The sequence below is a fragment of the Sander lucioperca genome, chromosome 20, assembly GCF_008315115.2.
Source record: "Sander lucioperca isolate FBNREF2018 chromosome 20, SLUC_FBN_1.2, whole genome shotgun sequence".
NCBI classification, from domain to species: domain Eukaryota; kingdom Metazoa; phylum Chordata; class Actinopteri; order Perciformes; family Percidae; genus Sander; species Sander lucioperca.
The window spans coordinates 16,239,843-16,262,666 of NC_050192.1; the positions used below are offsets into that span (position 1 = coordinate 16,239,843).

At 42.5% G+C, this 22,824-nt stretch overlaps 2 long non-coding RNA genes across 2 annotated transcripts in view; one reads left to right on the forward strand and one right to left on the reverse strand.

Moving 5' to 3' along the window:
* The window catches only part of LOC116053135, a 22,148-nt gene extending 19,774 nt beyond the window's left edge, over nt 1-2,374 (reverse strand). Inside the window, exon 1 of the long non-coding RNA XR_004105750.2 lies at nt 2,175-2,374. This is a non-coding gene — a long non-coding RNA (uncharacterized LOC116053135). The remainder of the gene's footprint in view (nt 1-2,174) is intronic.
* LOC116053136 lies at nt 1,420-21,636 on the forward strand. Its single transcript, XR_004105751.2, has 3 exons — nt 1,420-1,499; nt 15,292-15,296; nt 21,625-21,636. It is a non-coding gene; the product is annotated as an uncharacterized LOC116053136 (long non-coding RNA).
* The last annotated feature ends 1,188 nt before the right edge of the window (nt 21,637-22,824 follow it).

Genomic DNA, 22,824 nt, shown 5'->3' on the forward strand with positions numbered 1-22,824 from the left:
TCTACATTTATTCTCACTATTATATTATTACTTCTGCAGGTCAACACTAAAACACTAAAAGAGGACTCCATAGATTTAAAACCCTCTGGCAATGTGCAGTCTGCCATTATGATGTAACCAACAATTTATGTATGTGATAACAGCTTTCCTCACCCTAAATTATACACCTGGGCTGCGTTAGGTGCACAGCATTAAATTCAAGGGTTGGTAGGTATGTTAAGAATGATGCAGTTGCAAGTTTACGATGAATGTAAAAAGACGAGACTGTCCTCCCTCGAAAAAAAAAGAAAGAAAAAAAGTGACAAAACGTTAGGAGAAGTGTCTACAATGCGACAAAAACAATGAAAAAAAACGAATGTACACATGTTCAACCAAAACAAGTTCCTTCCCGAGGATATTTTGCAGCAGCACCGTGGCTCCGTATAAGCTAAACAAGAGAGGTCCTAAGATGGAACCCTGGGGCACACCCAGCTCATTGATTTGTTATTGGCTCAATTAAGGTATCTGCATGTCTTTTTAAAAGCATGGTGTCCAGTCCAGTCCTCCGCAGCGCTGTGGAGGAAGGTTTTGGCAATGCGAGACTATATCTGACCTGAATAGCTCCAGTCGAAGGCAGGCTAAAGAGCTGGCTGTCATAACGAGGTAGGAGACGCATTAATGGTTTAAATATGGAGATAACGGTGCAGATTTTCAGACAGTCGCTCCTCCTCTTGTCTTTGGTTTCTTTTTTGCTTCTGACTCTGGTCTACTGAGAGGACATGTCGCAGTTACTTTTCTATCTTCGCCTTGGTAGTTTTTGAAGGTCTAAGTCTGTAAGTATTTCTTTAGGAAGTATATCTACTTGATATAGTCTTTGTGTATTGTCCGTTTTAGCATAACATGTATGTTGTATTAATAGATGCTAATCGCGATTAGCATTTCTCCATAGAGCTCCATGTTAAAGTTAACTTAAATGCTTACTAGTCCTGCAAGTCTCATGATAATGGCTAATTTTTCCTTTGGGATAGCTATATGTCAGACTTGAGTTGCATAGTCATGTATATGTATATATGGGCAGTTTGTAATGCCATATTATTATGTTTTCACAGTTTTACAAAATTGGAAAGATCCTTACTAAAGGCCTCTCTCTATCCGGTTTCCTGGGTCTTTATTTCATGGATTTTGCGTTAGCTATCTGCTACGCTAACCTGTTAAAGCAAGAGCAGAATATGCAATATTTCCCACCACTATCCTCGGGCCGGGCCGGGCCCTTAATCAAGCATTTGTGTTTTTTTAATCATTACTTCATTAGCCTAATTGGGTGGGGAGCAAGCTATGCATCTCCAGCTTCTCCCGTAGCTCTGGGTGTATGTCCTGCACTGACTTGAATGTGAGGTAAACTGGGCTACGTCGCATCTCCCCCATCTGTAGCACTGTCTTTGATAATTGCGCAACCAGGCCAGATTGTTTCAGATATCTCACGAGTCCTTTAGCAGCAGATATGGTCTCTCCTCTATCCAGTGCGTTGTCGGCCAGTGCGTCAGCATGCAGACCGTGGCAAAGGCTAGTATTAATTAGGTGATCGAGACCAGAAAGTCTCCTATACGGTTCCAGGACTTTGATTATGTTGCTGCCTTGATCTGTTACCCACACTATTCAGCTGAGGGAGCAGCTAGGGTCGAGGTTTCTTCATTCGGATCCATTTGCGATCCATTCCATTCTGAATAAACTAACAGCAGTTTTGTAGTTGAGAATGTCAGTTATAACGGCCCACGTATTAAAAAATTGTTGGGTTTAAATCGGGCTTGGGCTCATAATTACAGTTAATGTGTCGGGCCGGGCTCGGACACAATGTGCACGGACTCGGGTAGGGTCGAGCTTGATTTTTTTGGGCCCGATCTAAGTTTTACATGGAAGACATTCATAGTGTTGCACTCAGTTGAACACATGTAAAGTGAAAAAGTTGTGTACAAAAAGAGAGCTAGAGAGTGAAGTTCAAACTCCACACAGCTGGACAATCACAGCGTGAATGTCGTGAATGTCGTGCCTAATCCTGCGTCAGAGAGGTGTAGGAGCAGAGGGTTTCTGCAATTACATCCGATTTTATTTATAGCGGATGTCACCTTAAATTGCAATAGCTCGAACGATGATGTCATAGGTAGTGATGCACCGAATCCAGGATTCGGCTTCGGAACCCCTACACTTGCACTACGCCCGCTACGCTGGTCGACGTAATGACGGCGCCGTTGATTACGGGAAGGTGTTTACGTTGGTGGAGCCTTCAATGCGGTAGGCTGTGAGAAAGTGAAAATGGAACTCAGAAAAAGTGTAGTTTGGCAGTACTTTCAGTCAAAAGAAGGCCATTCAAGTCCAGCTACATTTGCAATTTGCAATGCCGATTTATCTCGTGGTGGCGAGGACCCTAAACTATACACAACATCACCGCTGTTACAACACTTGGTATGAAACATCCGAAAGAATACGAGTTGTGCATGAAGGAATCTACAGACAGCAGCCAAAATGCAGCAACTTCAGGTACGGCAAAGGAAGGACAGTCACAGGCTAAAAACTTGTTTACTGTGTTCATGAACTGAGGATGGGAGTAGGATTTGGTGTTTGGTTTCTGATTCGGCAGAATCCTAACCAGTGGACTCGGTATTCGGCCGAACCCCAAAAATGTGGATTCGGTGCATCCCTAGTCATAGGTCATGTGACAACACGCCATTTTGGGCCCTTTACAGATATGGGAGTATTTGAAACTCCTCCTAGAGGATTTAACAGATCCTTCTCAAATTGGGTCAACATTATGTCACAATGCCAAATTGCAAAGCTTTTGTGTTTTGTAGAACGGTGTGGGTGTGGCGGCCATTTTATGGGGTTCGCCATAACACAGGAAGCTGTTGTAACTTCCCTTTACATTGTCCAATCTGCCTGAAACTTCATGTGTGCCATAAAAGTCCAGACCTGGAGACATCAGACGTCAGCCTTATGTGACAAACACTATCCGATTTACATTATATTTTCATGGTGTGGTCTACACATGATGAACAGCAACAGAATGTATAATTAGTGTATGTTCTCTAGAGCCACATGGTGGACGAAGGAAGTGTTACAGGCAACCGGCATCCCGCCAGAACCCACGGCGTGCTGGGAGGGGCGAGGGACTGTTCATCGCTGCTTGCAGCTTTAATCAGAGCTGTGGTTAAATAAAACATTTAATTCCTTATCTTACTCAAAATTACGTGCCTATAGTAAAATAAACCAAAGTGCAGTAGACTCTCCTTTGTATTAGAATATGGACAGAAAACTAAAGTGTTTCAGCTTTTCAGGAAGCGTGAAGAGAAATCCCATTAGGAACTGTAAAATGATGTAAAAGGACATCACACTGACCTGCAGGCGTGTGTGTGTGTGTGTGTGTGTGTGTGTGTGTGTGTCTCGCTGCGGGAGGAGAGAGGTGCTTACATTGGCCAGCTTCAGCTCCAACACTGATCACTTTCCTGGGAGCTTTAATGCAGATAAAAGCCTCCAGGAACTGGATAATAATATACCTCAGTCTATAAACACACCAATTAATGTCGCATTGCGTGTGTGTGTGTGTGTGTGTGTGTGGGTGTGGGTGTGTGTGTGTGTGTGTGGGTGTGTGTACGCGTACGTACGTACTTTCTGTACATTAGGCCTACCCTCTTTTCTCTTCTGAGTGTACAGCAGTTGTACTAAAAGTGTGTTTGTGAGGCGAGTGTCTTCACGAGTTTTGTGTGTGTGTGTGTGTGTGTGTGTGTGGGTGTGTGTGTGTGTGTGTGTGTGTGTGTGTGTGTGTGTGTGTGGGGCGCGCAGGGTAAAGTCGGGATGTTCCCCCAGCTAATGGCTTTGGATCGGAGCCCGCAGTGACAGCACTGACTGACCGACCAACCTGCTGCTGTGTGAAAGAGTCTGGTTTACTGCCAAGTCAACACACATTACACACACACACACACACACACACACACACACAGCTCAGACAGGAAGCTGAGAGCGGGAAGTGTGTGTGTGTGTGTGTGTGTGTGTGTGTGTGTGTGTGTGTGTGTGAGTGAGACAGAGAGCTGATGTTTTTTGGAAATTGAAAGTGACATCCGGATCGTAACAGCGGGAAGATGTTGATGTTTTTGGGACCTAATTATTTAAAATGATGCTCTGAAGCGATCAATACTAGAGCGGACTGACTGGAATGTTTAACAAGCCGATGCTGGAAGCTAAAAATGCTCCGTGTAGCTGTTAAAAGCCTCCATTTTGACCTTACATTTCTACTTATAATTTGGAAAAAAAACACTTCATCATGGTGAATGGCCAACAAATCCTCCAAACCATACCAATGATCTAGGTCATTTATTCCTACCCTCTAATACGACCCACAGGAGCAATTTATAAATTAGCGCCCCTAGCGGGGTATGACATACGGAGCATTTTCCGTCCTCATATATTAATATTGTCAGGGTCAACGGAAGTATGGTTGCAGGATTTAGCTTCCGCTCTCTGTGTGTTGCCGTTCTCAAACTCCCTTGGCTTCAACACCAACAGACTTCGAGCTAGCAAGCTGCACCCTGAAAATGACAAGTTTAAGAGCCAATGAGGTTTAACCATGTATCAGCTAATTTAAATAGCTCACATTACTGTATTGTGTCAACAGTTGACTTCATTTAATATTGTCAAATGTTCCACCAGAACAAGTTCCTTCCCGAGACTATTTAGCAGAGCCACCGTCGCTGCGTCCGGAGCTTAGCGCCGACCGAGACGATTGCGATTGGTTTAAAGAAATGCAAACAACCCAGAGCGTTTTTTTTTCTCCCTGTCCCAGAATGCATCTGTGGTGTAGCCAGACCTTACTCCACAGCAGGGACGTCAGTGGGATTGAAAGACAGGGGGGGGGGCTTAGCCTCCAGGGTATTTGTAACTTGCGTTTGCAAAATCTTTGCACTCACATCTTTTGTTACTGTATTAGAGCTACACTTATGTCAACAACCAGTCAAGAAACCAATATGTTAACAAGTTAAAAGTGACAGACATATCCTCTTCTTCCATTTCTACTCTGTTCCTTCTGTCTTATCCTTTAAGATAAAACAAAACCCTGATGCTAATTTCATGACTTCAAAATGCAAATTGGTCGCATGAAACAACATCCAAAATGTCCAAAAACTGACAAACAGAGGCCAGACAGCTAATAAGTTGGTAAGTTAAACAAATATGACAAATAGCAGTACAAGAAAAAGAAAAAAAAAATAGGCATAATAGGCATCACTGCATACTTTATCATGTAAGCTATTGATACGGATCCTATTTAAAGTAGCTACTGTCTAAATACAATAACCTGATGGCGGAAGGAATAAAAGATTTGGAGTAGCGTTTACTGTATATAGGATTGCTTTCATTTTATTTTCACGTGTATCTGTGGGCATGTCCTCATCTTTAGCCTAGCCTTAGGCAACATCTACAAATGTATTTAATTTATCACAGCCAATGAATGAAGAAAGTTAAATTGGTTAGAATATAGCTAGCATATATAATAAATATAATGAAATAATTTAGTTTAGGCTATGCATAGTACCTAGGCCTGCCAACAAATGCTTATTGTTACAAAACAATCCTTAAACCTATAGACCACTACTGACCTCAATGGGCCCCCTCAGAATCAACTGCTCTGCCAATCCCCTGCTTCTCTTTCTCTCTGCTGAAATATTTTCCAATATCCATCTCATCTGCTCAATGAATTGAAGGATACAACGGTACATTAGCATTAACAGGGACCCGATGACTTTAGTTTTCAGTGACAACAACATGGGGATTGATATAGTTTTAGAGTATGCCTACTATAGAGATAGGGTATATTATTGGCAATGGATAAAGAGCTGTGATTAGCTTGCTAAGTTAACCATTTCTTGTATTTCCCTCGTTCACTCTAGCTAGACTATAGTTTTCCATAGCAAACCAAAATATCCCCTTTACCTCAAGAAAACGTAGCTAAAGGTAAGCAGGTCATTAAAAACAACTTATAATTTCACTCTTTATCACGCTAGGTGTAATCAATCCTCCTTTCACCATTAGCGTGTACCGGTGTGTATGTGTGTGTGTGTGTGTGTGTGTGGGGGGGGTGCATAGCGAGTTCAGACCAAAGGGTAGCGATGAGACGAGATGAATCCCCCCGGTCTGCAACACTCTGAAAGCTGCCAGTTCACACCAATGCAACAAGACGGTGCATCATCTTTATAGCACAACGACTCTCTGTACTTCTGTCTAACTTCGGACTTTTCGGCTATTTTTTTGTAGCTGGATATATATCATTTGTTGCGTCTAAATATAAATGAGGATAAATCGAATTGTTATAGTTGTTCTTATTATTATTTAGGTGGGCTTAGGAACATTTTGGGGTAGCTTCAGCCCCCCTAAAATAGGCCTAACGACGTCCCTGCTCCATAGCGCTGTGGAGATAGAGCCGGCAGTGCGAGACTACGGTGAGGTGAACCAGGTGAACTAGATCCAGCTGCTGAGCCTCCTGTGAGTCTGTGTGTGTCCAAGATAGACAGTCCCTTGTGTGAGCATGTTTTCATGTGACCAGACATTTGTGTGTGTGTGTTTAAATGATCAAACTGCTAATGTGCGTGTGTGTATACAGCCTGTAGTTTCTTATGTATGTGCTCCGGTCATTTGCTTTGTTCCGTGTGTGTGTGTGTGTGTGTGTGTGTGTGTGTGTGTGTGTGTGTGTTTGTTTGTTTGTGTAGGCCTATGTGTGGAGGTAATTGCTTGGTGTCCATGGTCCCCGGAGTGCACTCCACTAGTCAATAGACAACATAATGTTGGGAGTTTACCCATAATGCCCCAGGGGACAGGCTGTTAAGTGAGCTCATTGCATTTTGACTGGTGTACTGAGTGGACACTTGGGATGAGAGGCACACAGAGACACACTGATAGAGAAGTATTTGTACACTGATGTTGATTGGCTGAGCTCTGATTGTGGCTTTATTTGTTTTCATCCAAAGACACAAAGAAAAAATAAACAGAATCTGCAGCAGCCATATTTACAGGTGACTGTGTCCTAATATCTAAGGATTTTGATTATCAGCCATGATGTCTAAACCATTAGAGGTAGGCTGACCCCAAGCTACATGGTTGTGCAACATAAGTTCCTGCTCCTGTAGAAGCTAGAAGTCCGTATGAAATCAACCTGGTTTTTAAAAAAACACGTTTTATTTGTGATCTTATGGAGTAAGTACTACACTACCCACAATCCTAAGCGAAATGTTTACCGAAACCGCCAACTGCTAGAGTGAGCTGCTCCCATTGAAGTCTATGATCCTTTCTGTACACGGTCTTGTACATTTCCCTTTTTTGCCGTTTTCAAAATGTTATTTTGCGCTGAATCAAATGTTTTATCACGATTCATCTCGGATCTTGTTGGCTCGGTTCCAGGCTTAAAACTCTTTATTTAAGCCTCTAATGAAACGTCAATGGAGATATTGAACGGGGGAAAACACACAAAAGTGGGCGGTTACTGTTGAGCTCTAAAAAGGACTGGGCATGATGTCAAAGCAGTGAATTTTTAACTGTGTGTACATATATATTTAACTTTCTTGGTGCCATCTGACCTTCCGGTGTATGTGTATGTTCTGTGTATGATGAATTCATTCTTTTATTCGTGCATTTAAAGCAGGGCTGTAGTCAAGTCCACCTTTAGTCAAGTCCAAGACCAGGACTAATCGAGACCGAGTCAAGACCGAGTCCAAAGAGGTTCGAGTCCAAGTCAAGGCCCAGTCCAAATTAGAGACAGTCAATACCGAGACAAAATAAAAAAAAATCTTCAAGACGCACTTACCTGTTCATAATTTATGTGATGTGAGAGACAGTATATCGTCTATTAAGATGATCATTTTGTATAATAATTATAATTTTAGATCATTTTATTTGTAATAATCAAAAAGCAAGTGCAATAAAACACTATAGGATCAAATTAAGCCATATTATTATTTACTTAAAAATTTAAATGAAAATGTTCCCATTCTTGAACTTATGACTAGGGTTGGGTACCGAAACCCAACCCTACGCAACCGGTAGGAATCAGATCGGATTACAACGAAAATTTGGGTTCCTCATTTCGGTTCCACTTAATGTGTCGACTGAAATATTTTCCCTCTGTCGCTCCAAAACGGACGTAAAAATATCACACTTTCTCTGTAGCCTACCGTTAGCTAGCTACCGTAAATGTAGGCTACATTTTAAATGACATATTTTCCCTCTGGGCTCACCAAAACGGACGTAAAAGCCTTGTTTAAGAATCGGTTTAGGAATCGGAATCGTTTTAAAAGTACCGGTTCGGCATCGGAATTGTAAAAATCCAAACGATATCCAACCCTACTTATGACTCGTCCTGAAGAATCCAGAGTACAAAGTGCTCGCTGACATTGTGTCTGTGGCCTAAATAAAACTGATTGATACCTGATGATTGAGGTATATGATGCTGCCAGGTGTGTACCAGGCGACCAATCACAACGCCTGTTCTAGATGGATTTTGAATTAAACTAATACCTGTTTTCTGAACGAGCGCGCTTCATCAAAGGTTTTGTTTTGAAGGAGGAAGTTACTTTAGAAAAAAAGCATAAAGTGCTGGACTCGCTCGAGACCAGCTGGAATATTTGGCGAGTCCAATGGCCGACTCCGAGACAAGTCCAAGTCCAAATACCAACGAGTCCATGACGAGTCCGAGACAACAGCAAAGCGTCTCGATTCTTCTCAAGTACTACAGCCCTGATTTAAAGTTACAGGAGCTGCATGCTAATCCGCTAGGCCGGAGGCACAGATTAGAGGCCTACCTTTGTCGTTGGCTCCTGGGCGCTGCTTCCTCCTCCGCTCTTTGAACAAATAAATAAGTTGGTGGGGAAACGTCACGACAAATCAGAAACACATCCTCTTCTAACTGACTCTTCCAAAGTCTTTACTTTCATTTGTTCTTAACAAAAGTCCACGTCAGAGTCATGAAGGTGTTCTCAAATCGCAGAGTTCTTTGAACCTGTGTCCTTAAATGATAAATCTCATTGTCGCATGCAAGTTGATCCTTGTTAGCAAGTCCCCCAAACCGTGCAGCGGTATTCCTACCCTCTAATACGACCCACAAAAGCGTTGTTGTACTCATATCTAAACCACAGAACGTAACAGTCACGGGTTTTTTTTGCACTTTTTCTTACGTTAAGGCACACAAACTACTTAGTTATGTTTAGAAAAACACCATGGTTTGGGTTCAAATCATACGTTAGGCATGTAATGCTTAATGTGACGTAGTTCAGTTATTCCGTAAAATTTAGAAAAACCCAAATTAGCCTTAAAGGTGCACTATGAGTTCCTGCATGGTTTCAGCGCGATTTCATTTTTATCTCAAATCGTAGGCATCTCTCCTTGATCCTCTAGCTGCCTGGCCCCTGAACACACCGTGAAGAAGCCCGGTCTCGGGAGACAACACAGGGGTCGTAAACGTCAAACAAACACTAGAGGCACAGGATAGGCACCAAAATACAACAAACACGTTCCAGCCAATCACTGACAAGATGGTTGGGGGAGGGGGTGGGGGTTAGTGACAGTTAGTCAGTTAGTCATGACCAGGGTGGGAAATTAACTTTTTTGCCCACCAGCCACAGTGGCTGGTGGGCATGATGCCCAATTTTACCAGCCACTTCTATTTTTTACCAGCCACTTTTTCCGGAATTCAAATTTATAAAAGAAAGTACACTAGCATATTTTGAATTGCTTCAATACATAATTTTTTATTATTAATACATATTTTATTAATAAAGGCAAATAAAAAGTGATGTGAAAAAATGCCTGCGAGACCATGGTAAAATTTAGTTTGGTCATATTCTGCAGTAATTGTAGGCCTACATGTTTAATGAACAAAAAAAATATGGACTCATCTCTCAGTAACATAGCATTAAACAGTCCCTCCAAGATTTCGCGGCCTTTTTTTGAGATTGTTGCGGGAGCTTTTGTAAAAAATTGCGATAAAACTTGCGATGTCTTCTATTTTTGTTGCAATGAAGTTGCGAGAGACAGTGAAAGTTGCTTTTTTTGTATAGTTCTTTAAAAATAAAAAGGAAACTTTTAGGGGAGAATAAAATTAATCTAGGCTGAGTTGTCCTAGTAACCAAAAAGGCTCAGGATGCTGCAAATGTTGGTATAATCTGAAAATGGTTGGTGGATTTAAGACAAAAAATAATAATTTATTGAATTAATCAAATTTGATCATATGTGTCAGTGGCTTGTTGATCTTTACATTGTTAGTTAATTTCATAACTTATTGGACTTTAACTTATCATTGCACTTACAATAACGAGCGTAGCTGTCCTCAATTTAGGTCATCCTGTACGTCTCATCTCCGTTTTTTCCTGCATCCACCGCGTGTGTGTGACACTAAGATGTGTGTGTGTGTGTGTGTGTGTGTGTGGGTGGGGTGTTGTGTGTGTGTGTGTGTGTGTGTGTCTGTCTGTGTGTGTGTGTGTGTGTCCGTGTGTGGGTGTGGGTGGGGTTTTGTGTGTGTGGGTGTGGGTGTGGGTGTGTGTGTGTGTGGGTGTGGGTGGGGTTGTGTGTGTGTGTGGGTGGGTGGGTGTGTGTTTGTGTGTGTGTGTGGGTGTGTGTGTGTGGAACTGAGCAACAGAGAGCCGACGGGTTTAAAACAGCAGCAGCTTTCAGCGACTGAAAAATCATTCGAGCGTACATTGATGTTTAATACAGGTTGGCAGGACGGTCTGAAATGTTTTGCACGGTCTTTCGCTGTACGTTTTGTCAATGCGCCACTTGTTCGAAAAGTAGGCTACCTTCTCTTTTTCTTTACTTCGCCCTCAACAGTTTGTACATTCATAGCTACTGCTGACTCCGCTGCGGGCCTCTTAACACCGGGGATATGTCGCCACATGTTTTTAACCGATAATCTTCGTTTCGTCTGTACCTCAGTTCAGCTATATGGTGTCACGGACTAGTGCTGAAAACTACTTGACAAAAAGTCAGGAGTTGACGGAAATATACGTGGTCAAAGCCCCGGCTGTGAACGGTTTCGTGTCCTATAAGTTCTTCACAATAAAAGTCCTCCGTTATTTTGGTATTTGAATGTTTTTATTATGAAGCAGCAAAAACCGGAAATGTTGGGCATTCATTAGAAGTAACGTTACGCGACTCATATAAGCATTGTGCATTGTTACTTAGCAACAGCATTCTTTGACAAAAGCTTCCCAGTCCGTTACAAGGAATGTTTTACAATCCACCCGCCACTGTGGCTGGTATACAAGGCAAAGTCACCCGCCACTTTGAAAAAGTACCCGCCATTGGCTGGTGGCGGGTGCTAATTTCCCACCCTGGTCATGACAGTTACATGGGGCGGAGGGGCGAGCTTGCTCTGTTTTGAATTTACTTGGAACGTCAACAGAAGTGTCCATGCAGGAACTCATAGTGCACCTTTAACTTAGCTTTAATTCTGTACTTAGCCTTTTATTCAAGTTACGCACCATCCAAATGTATTTCACAAACAACAGAACACTTTGGTACAGAGGACCCAGACACCATCAGAGAGTGTGAAAGTTAGATTTGGACGATAACAGAAGAGAACGGGTGATTTGTGATTGGTTGTGAAGGCAGCAGGACGAGGCGGCTACATCAGCTAAAAGGTCTGCACAGACCAGTGGACTCTGGAGACACGCTGAGGTGTGTAGTATCTGTCTGTTCTCGCCTCCACATCGCTCAGATTTCTCTCAGACTGAGTGATTGGACTCTGGGGAGCAGTGAGTCCTAATCAACTGAGGCTTGACCTTTCACCGCAGGGATCTGAATAAAAGATCAGACTCTCTGTTTTGTTAACACCCTGCTGTCTTTTTCTTCTGTCCACCCCCTAACCATCCATTAAAACCTGTTCACATGAATCCTGATTTTGTCTCTATTAGGTTAGACAGAATGATAAAACATGCAGTTCATATTCCCGGGAGGCAATATGAACTGCATGCAAGTGGTGTGATCTACGTGATACGCAGGTATACGCAGTATACCCAGTAAGAAAGCTCCAGGATTTCCATATAACCACTTAAAAATGCCCAATGACACGCAACAACATACTTTCCGTTATATTTTTGATCTATTTTGAATTGTCATCTGTGTTTTTGGTCTTCACATAGGCTAAATAAAGGTATTTCCACTGTAAATTGGTGCATAAAAGTGTATCCCAATACAGGAAATTAAGTTGATGATGCTCCAAACTTCCCTGGGGAGGACACCCAGACCCCCACTATGATATGCCCCCCCTCCCCCAAAGGCAGATTCTGGCCAATATATACAGTATACAGTACTGTATACCCACTACAATATATTAGACTATGCCACTGTGCAAGACGATAGACATTTGTCTGTAAAGCCCAGTTCAGACCAAAGATTCGAGACAGAACAATTAAGGAACGATGCAGGACAAAATGTCCTCAGTCTGAACCGGCCTGTCTCAGCTCGACTCCAACCAGCTGATGATGTCGCTGCGACTCAACTGGTGCAGTCTCCAGAGGCTGGTTTTAGAACGTAAGAGACGTCTCCTGTTTCTACAGCCAATAGAGAAGTCAGCTGGTGGAGTCTCCAGAGGCTGGTTTTAGAACGTACGAGACGTCTCCTGTTTCTACAGCCAATAGAGAAGTCAGCTGGTGGAGTCTCTAGAAGCTGGTTTTAGAACGTAAGAGACGTCTCCTGTTTCTACAGCCAATAGAGAAGTCAGCTGGTGGAGTCTCCAGAGGCTGGTTTTAGAACGTAAGAGACGTCTCCTGTTTCTACAGCCAGTAGAGAAGTCAGCTGGTGGAGTCTCCAGAGGCTGGTTTTAGAACGAAAGAGACGTCTCCTGTTTCTACAGCCAATAGAGAAGTCAGCTGGTGGAGTCTCCAGAGGCTGGTTTTAGAACGTAAGAGACGTCTCCTCTTTCATCAGACAATAGAGAAGTCAGCTGGTTGAGTCTCCAGAGGCTGGTTTTAGCCCTAAAAACGTCAGCAAAAGAAGTTCCTTAGCCGTCATAGAGTTTAGAAAATCAGGCTAAACTGTTTCACAGTCTGAATATGCAAACTGACTGGTTTTGTGGGAATTTCTGAGCCTCAAAGTCGTCTGCCAAATTATGCTTTTGAGTGTCACGTAATTAATGTTTGAAAACAGTTTCCTGTCTTTTTGGTTTGGCGCGTATCTAGGAGGGCCAAAATATATCTTGAGCTTAAATTCATATGCGGGCCGGATCAAAATTGGCAAGGGGCTGGGTTTTTCCCACAGGCCTCGAGTTTGACACACGTGGCTATAGACCAGTGGTTCTCAAACTTTTTTTCAATAATGTTTGACATTATTACAAAACATTTGAATTGTTTTTAAGCCAAGTACCCCCTGACTAGCGATAGATTTACCAAACAACAGCCATGTAACTGAAGAACATTTAACCCTTGTGTTGTCCTCCCGCCCACTATGCAACTTTTTGGTTTTTTCCCGGTCCAAATTAAGAAACTTTTCCCGACGTTACTGTCACTTTTCTTCTGCTCTTTTTTGACGTTTTCGTTGTTTTTTTCCTCGTAATTTTTTCCCCTTTTTTCAACATTCTTTAACAATTTTTTTTCAATAAAAAAACCCAAATTCAATGAAAGTACTGAACTGATCAGTTATTTTACTTGTAAAAAGCATTGTATGGAACCATCCACGTTATTTTTTTGGACATTTTGGTTGATAGAAACCCAAATTTCTGATAAAGAAACTTTGAGAAAATGGGTCAAATTTGACCCGAGGGCAACAGGAGGGTTAAATGCTGAATGATGAATGAAAGAAATCAACAAAAACTTTAAAAAAAATGTAAAAAGTCAGTAGAAAGAATGAAGTAAGGCAAGAATAGGTGGAAAATAGTATCACAAACTTCGTAAAAAGCGACAGACTTGTAAAAAAAGAAGACAGCAGAAAAAAGGAGGGAGGGAAGGAAGGCAAGAACAGGTCGAAAATAGTGACAAAAAGTAACAAAAACTTGTGACAAACTTCAAAAACGTAGAAAAAAGCGCTCACGTACCCCCTGCAGTCCTCCAAAGTACCCCTCGGGATCCACGTACCCCCATTTGAGAAACACTGGTTTAGAGGAACCTTTTGGTGTGCTACGTTTCGTTTGGTTCTTTATGTTTATTCCAGTTTTTGTGCGTTTGGTAGCTTGAATTTTGTAAAGGAAGATCCTCTTTTATTGTCTGGCTGCAGGCCGCCTTGTGGGACACTTGTGACGAGCTTTGGCGCTTACTTTGAGATCAACCTTCTGTCGTGCTGACTATATCTCTTTGGCTACGTCTCGGGCATAGACAGTATGTAAGAATGGACCAACAGATCCCGTGTCTCTGGACGGAGACCAGTGAAGGATATTAGAAGTCACTTTTCCGGTGATGGCTGAGCGTTACTGAGCAGCCTCCAACTGAGAGAGACGACGTAGATGTGACGTAAGCAACCTGTCTGAAAGTTGGAAGTCTTGAGAAATCTCAATCATTCCCAATCTAGCAGAGACGGAGAGCGTAGGTATATGTAAGGAGATAACATAGGCACAGGCTAATTATTGCTAACTAAAATGATAGTTAACATTAGTAATTAAACTTAAACAGCTAATGTAAGTCCAAACTGCCTGAGAGCTTCTCCTGTACTATACGGTAATTCCTCTACTATGCGACAGTAAGTCTCGTGGTTATGACACAATCGTTAGCCTATTTTTATAAAAACGTCTTCTACGGAGCCATAACGTGAGGTACAAGGTAATGGAGCCTTTTATACATTGTCATGTTTCTTTAGAAATAAACAATGGACAAATAAAGTAAATAAAGTCTTCAGATGTAAAGTTATTCTCTGTCAAAGTGACGTCAAAATGAATGGCAGTCAATGGGATGCTAACGGGGGGTGATGGCTTGTTAGCATCAAAATGGCGCCATAGGAGGTTCGGGTTGTGAGGAGACGCTTACCCCCTTGGTCTCGGGTCGGTAAATTGCATCCACGTTTCCTTCACTTGTTCACCTCCAGGCTGTAAAAAGCTGCTTCATGTGCTCGCTCGTTCTCCCTCCCTTTCTCACAGCTGACATCCACCCTGCGTCATTGTGTTTTGCACCTTCAACACCTTCACAGCACACATGCCACACATCTTGTCTTTGTAATACATTTTATGTTAACCTGAGTTTGATAAACTGTTTTTAAGTAAATCTCTTGCGTGGACTCTCTCCTTTTTACATTGTCCTGAGCCAGTTTGTTAGCCTAGAAATCTAGACGCACCCTAGCGGCAGCAAATGTAATTTGCAGCCAGGGTCAGTCTAGGAACTCTCCACTTGCGAGCTGGAAAAAACAAATTCTGGTCAGACCAATCACATCGTGTATAGAGTTGGTGGGCGGGGCTTAACATAATGACGGCAGAGTTGCGATGGTTCCCCGTGAATTCCCTGCTACTTGAAAACAAAGACGATGGCTGCTGCTGCTGGTGAACAGCAGTCTTTGGAGTCGGCGTTGGCCGCGACTCTGGAAGACTTGGAGTTAAAGGACAATTCCGGCGCAAAACGAACCTAAGGGTTATTAACTGTTGTGTACCTACTCTGTCGCTCTCTGGGACATGTTTTCATGCTAATCGAATGAGTTTGGAGCTTTAACGAGGCTACCGCGGACCGCTGGTTAGCTTACAATGCTAGTATGTAGGGCATGGGGACACTGAAATTAAATCACTATTTAATACCACTAAAAAGGCTCGAAACATCACCACACTTTAACGTTAGCATAATTAGGGTCCCTAAATGTGAACCGAAGCATTGACAACGTTGTAAGTGTACAGATAGTTCTAGTCGAACACCGTGCAACGTGGAATTCCCATACTGTCTATGGAGATTCCACGTTGCATGGCGTTCGACTAGTCATGACTGGTTTTCAAGATGGCTCCCGCAAGTAAACATGAACGCGACTGTCTTTATAATCTATCTTTTTAATAAACTATCTGTACACAGGTTCGTTTTGCGCTGGAATTGTCCTTTAAGCTTTTCTTTGAGAAAAGAACAAAGAACGGCACTGAAGTCATTCTTAAAAAAGGAAGATGTGTTCGGAGTTTAAAGTTTAATCTATCAACTAGCGTTGCTCTGGTTGGTTGTAGAGCTATCCTATTGCGTGCAGAGGGAATTTGAAAGACAACTGTTATCCCGCCCCTCGTATTGAGCCCTGCCAATGGTGAGTTCCCAGACCCAACATCTGGATGTGGGTCTGGCTGGTCAGGCTACCAGTTTGTGACACTGAGCTTGAACATAATGCTGTGTTGAAATGGTCGAGTGGCTGTAAAACGTTGTGACATTTGTGTCGTGAAATGTTGTGCTCTTGCATCCTTTAAAGCAACGATAAAGTGACATTGTGTTGGATGTCTCTGGTAGTAAAGAACCTCTGGAGACTGATCAGCTGAATCTGCACCTCCCCCTCAGCTTTACTGAGCTTTATACTAGGCTCGTTGGAGATGAGCCAGGCCTGCGCAGAACCGATCACCGGCGATCGCCGCCCAATGCATGCTGGGTAGATTTGTGTCCGATTTGATCCGACTTGATCCCGACTTGTTCTGACGTCATGCACACGTGGGCAACGATAACCTCACGAGATCAAGGCGGCCGCAGTTTTTAGAGCCAGGCGCCGCAGTTGCTCTGCACCGACTGCAAGACCCAGGCGGACCCAGGCGGACCCAGGCGGACCCAGGCGGACCCAGGCGGACCCAGGGGCACGCTGGGAAACGCCGGCCTCTCAGCTGATCTAACAGCTGGTTAAGAATCGACTCAACATGATGACGTTTTATATAAACTTTTTATTTATTTTGATTTGGAGGGATTTTAACTGCTATTTGTCTGATTTAATGGCGTATTCTGTACAGAACACATGTTGTGCGGCTGATAGTTACGTTTAGAAGTCAGAGAGACTAAATCTGTTCAGATTACGGATCATCTACAGTCTGTTAATTAAAATCAGCAACAGATTGCATGGAGAGCATTTTGACAGCTACTCTGTCATAATAAAAACAACTGGAGACTGTGTAGGAGCTGATATATGGGTCTGATAACATTTTATTAAATTGGAATCGGACCAGTGTTGTAATGTAACGAAGTACAAATACTTCACTACTGTACTTAAGTAGAATTTTCACGTATCTGTACTTTACTTTGTTATTTATATTTCCGGAAACTTTTACTTTTACTCCACTACAGTTTCTAAATAAAATGTATGCTTTTACTCCACTACATTTCCCCTAAGCATCTTAGTTACTCGTTACTACAAAATATAATCAGAAGAAATTTGTTACACTGGAAAAAAAGCAGGTTGGGCGAATCATTGCTCCTAAATTGCCAAGATAATGCATGCTCCATTCCAGTTGGTGACCTAATGCCTAAAAAAAACATAGGCCAAAACTAAAGAAGAAGAGGAGGAAGCATGATGACTGATAGTGTCATGGAAGCACCTGCTGCAGGCTCTGCCGCCATGGTAACAGACGATGATCACCCCGACGACAGTGGTGATGATAACGTTACACACCTTTGGCCATAAAGTTCATAATCAAAGTTTTTTTTATTTTTACTTTTACTTCTAATACTTAAGTACATTTAATATCAGAAAATTACTTTTGATACTTAAGTACAGTAAATATTAGATACTTTAAGACTTTTATTCAAGTAATATTCTAAAAGGAGACCTTTACTTCTACCAAAGTCATTTTCTGGTAAGATACTTGTACTTTTACTCAAGTATTGCTTTCAAGTACTTTATACAAGACTGAATCGGACCACAGTGTTTCTGTCACTTCCTGTTCAGCCTGAAGGCTGCTGAAATCGGCTGGAAACTGTCCGACTTGACAGCGGATTTTTGTCACCGACCCCGGCTGCTGCCGCCTGCTCTCGTCTACTTTACAGGCGAGGCGCAGTTCATCTCCAACGAGCCTACTGTTTTTACTATACGAAAACAGAGTCGCGTCACGTTCAGCGTCATGTGTGCAACTGGAAGTGAATTAACGTCTGATGTTTAACCCGAACCGCAAGTCGTATGGTTGTTGCTAAAATACCTTACTGAACTAAACATACCTTTGCACCAAAATGTCTTTCAAATGCTTCCACTTTGCCAAAATGTCCACACTTTGGCGGTAGAAAACCTAAAGTGTTCTCACAGGAGTACAAAGACACAGACACACACTCATGCACCGATACTGTGTGTGACACACTTGAAGCTGCATCCTGTCAGATCACACGGCATCGCTCAGAGAGACGAACAGAAAAGGAGGACTGTGCAGAGAAAGCGAAACAAACAGTGTTTTTAGGCCAGTCTAGTTAAGACCTCACTGTCCCAGTTGAACAGAATATAGAGCTCACACACTGTGTGTATGTGTGTGTGTGTGTGTGTGTGTGTGTGTGTGTGTGTGTGAGTGTGTGTGTGTGTGTGTGTGTGTCTCTGTGTATCTCTGTGTGTGTGTGTGTGTGTGTATGTATGTGTGTGTGTGTGTGTGTGTGTGTGTGTGTGTGTGTGTGTGTGTGTGTGTGTGTGTGTGTGTGTGTGTCTCTGTGTATCTCTCTGTGTGTGTGTGTGTGTGTCTCTGTGTATCTCTCTCTGTGTCTGTGTGTGTGTATGTATGTGTGTGTGTGTGTGTGTGTCTCTGTGTATCTCTCTCTGTGTGTGTGTGTCTCTGTGTGTGTGTGTGTGTGTGTGTGTGTCTCTGTGTATCTCTGTGTGTGTGTGTGTGTGTGTGTGTGTGTGTGTGTGTGTGTGTGTGTGTGTGTGTGTGTGTGTGTGTCTCTGTGTGTCTCTGTGTATCTCTCTGTGTATCTGTGTGTGTGTATCTCTGTGTATCTCTCTCTGTGTCTGTGTGTGTGTATGTATGTGTGTGTGTGTGTGTGTGTGTGTCTCTGTGTATCTCTCTGTGTGTGTGTGTGTGTGTGTGTGTGTGTGTGTGTGTGTGTGTGTGTGTGTGTGTGTGTGTGTGTCTCTGTGTATCTCTCTGTGTGTGTGTGTGTGTGTGTGTGTGTGTGTGTGTGTGTGTGTGTGTGTGTTACACTCAGCAGTGGGTCTGTCTCTCTGGGACAGATCTCAGTAGGAGTTGGAGCGACAGTGTACAATGAATCTGTGTTCTTGGTCTGAAGCTGTGAAGCGGTCTTTCTGAACAGTGTCAGGAGAGGAATCTGACCCTGTCTTTATCAAACCTGTGGCTCCTTCGGTCTGAACATATACAGGCGGTTAGCAACAGCTTTAAATGGACACTTCAGATCTTGATTGACTCCAGAGCTGCGAAGATTAATCGATTTAATTAACTAGTTGTCAACTATTGAAATAATCACCAACTATTTTGATAATCGATTAATCTGTTTGAGTCATTTTATAATGTAGATGTAAGCAAGCTTTTTTGCACACCTATTTTGTCGGGCCGGTGCGTATCATATGATCAAAAGTAGCAGATCAAAAACTTCTAAAAAAGTCCTGTACACTGACCATTACACAAGCAATAATTTATTTAGAAAATTTTTACCTGAAAATTTACCTGATGAAGGTCTGAGACCGAAACGTTGTATTTTTCTAAATAAATTGCTTGCGTAATGGTCAGGGACTCTTCTCTAAAATTTTATAATGTAGAAAAAGTTAAAACTTGTGTGATTCCAGCTTGTTAAATGTGTGTATGTTCTAGTTTCTTATCTCCTGTGACAGGAAAATATCTTTGAGTTGTGGACAAACTCCCAGATCTAGCGTGACAAGACTTTGTTCTTGTACATTATTATTGGTGTTCGATTCTGCAAACAATTCAGCGTATAGTTGCATGTTTGTCAGTCACAGTTGTATCTTTTCATTTACAGAATAAAAAGTGAGGTTTTTTTGTGATGGTTCATGATCTTTATCTGACAGGATCCTTTATTATGTGAGTGTGGTCAGCCTGACTCGAATTAGCTGACCGTCGTCTGGATAACTGAGTTTAGAGAGAGAGATGATGGGGCTGCTGACATTCAGGCCGTCTTAAACGAGTTAGAGCAAGCTGTCCACATTCGGAGAGAGATTTCTGCACATTCTGCAGAAATCAGCAGATTTCTGTTATGTTGAAGTTTATTTGTGAGGAGGAAAGAGAGCGAGAGAAGAGAGATACGTTTGTCTCACTGCCTGTTCGGTATAAAATAATCAGTGTTGGGCTGTAACGGAATACATGTGTTACGTATTCAGAATACAAATTGTGAGTAGCCTAACTGTATTCCGTTACAGTTGCAATTTAAATAGTTGGTATTTAGAATACAGTTACATTGTTGAAATCAATGGATTACATGACGATACTTCTCTGTTTCACGAGTTTATTCACTCTCTGAATAAATTAAGGCAACTCCGTGCATTTCCCGGAAGCCCCAATATGAAAACGAAAAAAATGAGCTATTTGCGTGATCACTGATAGAGGTAGAGATGGAGCCACAACCAGCACAACAGCAGGAATGCGTTTCTATCTTGGATTAAAGAACGAACAGGGAAAACGAAATATAACTGTGCATTGCAACCTCTGCTTGCCAGCAACCAACCTCCTTTCAGTGTCCAAATCACTCCACCTCCAACCTGAAGAAGCATCTTATTTTTTTAATTAGCCAAGGGTAGTCGTCTGCTGTAGTTTTACTGGTCACCTTGCTATTTTATAGTTGACGTGCGACTTTACATTCTCCTACGTGCTGATTTACTATCCCCAGAGCCGTTGAAAGACTGACTAGCCCCGTTTGCCATGCTAGCTAATGTTAGCTAAAATTAGCTCGTGGTAGCTTAGGCTGCGGTTAGATTTCTGTAGTATGCAGTTCGGGACTACAAATACTAAAATCTCTCTGCTTGTTTAGGTACACATTCAGCCAGTTGGAACAGAAGAACACACCAGAATAGGCCTGTTTAGTAAGCTGTATGTGATGGCCGCATTCCTACACTTTTAAAATGCAATTCAATGTGGAAGTAATCAAAGTATTCAGAATACGTTACCAGATTGAGTAACGTAACGGAATGCGTTACAAATTACATTTGTGGGCATGTATTCTGTATTCTGTAACGGAATATGTTTTGAAAGTATCCTTCCCAACACTGAAAATAATCTACATGCTGCATCTTACTGTCAGTGAGGTAGTGTTCTGAAGTTTTTAGTGTCAAAATATTTGGAATGTCTTGAAAGCTTTACACTGGGAAGGTAGCTGAATTCTGTCATTTAAAAAAATTAAACGTTAGGAGACATCTTAAAGAACGAGACTGTCCTGCCCGGAAACGCTTCCATAGGTCATTTGTTCAAGCAGCAATTACGACTCATATCTACGTTTCTAGTGGCGGCGCCCTCTAGTGGCCGTGGTAATTATGTCAAAAGCAAAGCAGGAAGTAAGGTGACAAAGTATCCAGGGGGTAAGCGTGTCCTCACAACCCGAACCTCTTATGGCGCCATTTTGATGCTAATAAGCACTCCCCCCCCATTAGCATCCCATTGACTGCCATTCATTTTGACGTGACTTTGACAGCGAATAACAAACACAGGACTTTCCCCCAGGAGACCTGGGCTCATGTCTGTTTTTTGTTAACTTTACGAACGTCACGTTCAGCGCCACGTGTGTAACAGGAAATTGAAGTATCGTCTGATTTTAACCCAAGCCACATTGTTTTTCTAAACTTAACCAAACTGCGACCCTTCTGTCACGGCATAACCCAACTCTGGGGAAACTCGGTATTATCGTTACGTCTAGGCCTTCCACCAGACGCGCAGGAAGGTATTTTTGGCAGGGGGTGCTGGGGTGGGGGTCCACAGTCCATGGTCCACGGTCCATGTAGAGTCTAAAGATACTATATTACTATATTACACAGGCTCTGTATTCTGCTGACCACTCTACCTCTGTCTCCTTTTAAAAACTCACTCGCCCCGCCCCTTCATGAAGAAGTACAGCTGAGCTGACGGTGCGTCTCGCTAGTCCTCGAGTGTTTGGGGTTGAGTGATTAAAAAAAAAATCCAAAATTCTCTTTTGAGACATTGCTAAGTAGCGCTAATAGATATAGCAGAAACTCATTTGCGTTGTGTGTGGCTGTGAGTGTGCGTGCATGCTATGCGTAGGCTGAATCGCAATCGCGTCAAGACAAATCTGATTGGCCAATACACACTGAAGATATTGTAACGTCCCTCAATAAGCAGCCGGTGAGACGTTATAGCCAGTTATATTACTGACTTGAATACAGGTTACTGTGGGCCGTAACCAACGCCAAACAAAGAAACACCTCAGTGAAATACACGTTACCTCACATTACTTGCACACCCCGCTAGCTTCTCTCTTCCACCCCCCTTCACTTCCTCTAGGACATAACAACAGCCACCCCCCCTTAGCTCTCAGCCAACTACAGGTGTACAATCTCCCGCGGCTCACTCTCATAGGAAGATGACATGTAGACAGGGTTCACAGGATCTAACTCACGTTTACTTCACTGACAGGCGGAAATCTCAGTGTTTAACTCAACATCTCTAATCTGGTCCCAACTACTGTATATAAACCGTGATACTCTTAACATTTTAACATTAACATGAAGACATTAACCTGGAGAATTAACACAGTCCGTTACAATATATTAAATCATTTTAAAATTACTAAAATGATCCCTCTCTTCATCCCACACCCCAAACATGACATGCAAAATGTCGTGGAACGGAAACAACCAGAGATATTTTGTTTCAGTTCAGTCAGTGTCCAGGCTCAGTGTATTGCCCTGGTTTGGCCTCTAAATCTGCCCTGCTGCCTAATAACCGGTGGCAGTGTTGCAGTAGCCTTTAGTCTGATGTGTACAGCTGACTGCTGGCAAGCTAACAGA